Consider the following 2,327-nt stretch of genomic DNA (forward strand, 5'->3'; position numbering starts at 1 on the left):
ACATACATACATACATACATATATATATATATATATATATATATATACAGTGGGCTTCTTTCAGTTTCCATCTACCAAATCCACTCACAAGGTTTTGGTTGACCCAAGGCTATAATAGAAGACGCTTGCCCAAGGTGTCACACAGTGGGATTGAATCCAGAACCATGTGCTTGGGAAGCAAGCTTCTTACAACACACCCATGTCTCCACCTACATATATATATATATATATATATATATATATTATGTATGTATATATGTTGTATTCAAATATTGCACTTTGATCAGCTTTTCAATTTATATGACCAGGTATTCAAGGTTATTCAGTGTACATTGATGAGAATGGAGATGCCAAAGGAAACTACACAGTGCTGAGTTTACAGAAAGATGTCTCCAAACCATTCCATATGTTTCTTGACCAAGTGGGAAGTTTCGAGATGACCTCGAAGGAGAGCGGAACACCTGTAATTTTTTTACAATATTATTTACTGTTATTTAAGCTTTTAAACCAGTGAAACTATATTTGATATTTGTAACAATGGTGTAATATTTCTAAATATTTACTTTAACTCTAGGATAATACTGACTTATCTTTCTCCTTCCCCTGAGTGACATCTTGTGACTCTATATCTCATTTTTAGCTCCTTTTCATATCTTCCTTCAATGTCTGCCCACCACTTTGACACACATAACATCCATCCCTACATACCTCTAACATCCATCTCTATCACTGTGCATCTCTCTCTCCCTCTCTCTATTTCCTCTTTCTACTCTCCCACACAGCACATCCTTTGAGTGATATCTAATGAGTGTCTCATCTTAAACTCCTTTCCATATCTGCCTTCAATGTTTACCCTCACTTTGTCACTCACAATATCCATCCTTAAATATCTCTAACATCCGTCTCTATCACTGTGCATTTCTCTCTCTCTCCCCTTCCCTCCCTCCTCCTATTTTCTCATTTATCTACAGTTTTATTATACAGTTTAGATACTCTGCATATTTTGCGTACTCCCAATAATCACTTTCTTGAGCCACTCCTGTTTCTCTCACCTTCACCTCCCATCAAACCACTACTTACTGTCAGCCATATTTCCACTCTTGTTCAATCTTCACTACATTCGTCTCTAACCCCCTGGCTCCATCACTAACCCCTTATAACTCTCTTCTCTCACTCCGCTCAACAACCAGTGTTGGTCTGTTTATGCACCTGGCCTAAATATTCTGTTTGTTTTATGTTCAAACTGGCCAGATCCAACCTCTCACACCTACCATACAATGTCATTCTAAAAATATACAATCTTATCATCAAAATCTTGAAACTATGAGATAAAGCATGATTATCTGAATGCTAAAGGGTTAAGACAGAAAAGTGAACCTTAAAAAGTCATAAATAGGAAAAGGCACACTTCAAAATTAGTGTTAGTGAATTTTGAACCAAATTAGAATCTTTGAAGGTTGTAGTGTCCCAATAGATAGCAACAAGCATGGGTAGTTTATTCCACGCTTTGACAATTCTCTGTATAAACATAATATAGTACTTCCATTCCATAAATTAGGGAGTCATTGGAACCTTAATGGAGATGTATTTTTATCTTCATGTCTTTTCATTCTTTAGAAATATCGTCCACTTCGTGACATTTGGTGGGTGAAAGGCAAGAAACCTACTGGAGAACCTGATTGTGGTTTTGATGGCATCAAGTGTATTGCCAAAATAGGTAGGTAGAACATTCTTTGTTTTGTAATTCCCAAGCCAACCCCAGGATGAACAGATCATTGAAGGTATTTCAGCCCCAAAACAAACTGGTGGCTTATTATTTTCAGCCATAATATTCCAGTGTTGGTTGGAGTCATCTACTCAGTAGTTGATGATGATGAAGATGGGAGAAAAAGATTACTTATTAAAATCATCATCATCATCATCATCATCATTAAATACACACATATATACATATACACACATATATACATTCACATTCATACACACACATTTGCATAAGAAGTGGTATCAAAAAGTTCCTGGACTAGTTCTGTAGCACACCAACAGATGGCAGCACATGGTTGCATGTGCAGTAAGAGCTAGAAGTGACCTTGTGCCTTCAGTAGAAAGGATTATTATTATTATTATTATTATTATTATTATTATTATTATTATTATTATTATTATTGTTATTACTTTTATTATTATTTTATGTTTGACTTTTGCTTTGCATTTGTACAACTTGGCTCCAAGTCTCACCCAGAGACCTCAAGAGACAAGTTAGAAGTTCATGTTGGTGTTATGCCTAGGGTGTCATATATTTGGTTTTGTACATAGTGTTGTTCTAG

Source organism: Octopus bimaculoides, chromosome 23 (genome assembly GCF_001194135.2).
Source record: "Octopus bimaculoides isolate UCB-OBI-ISO-001 chromosome 23, ASM119413v2, whole genome shotgun sequence".
NCBI lineage: Eukaryota > Metazoa > Mollusca > Cephalopoda > Octopoda > Octopodidae > Octopus > Octopus bimaculoides.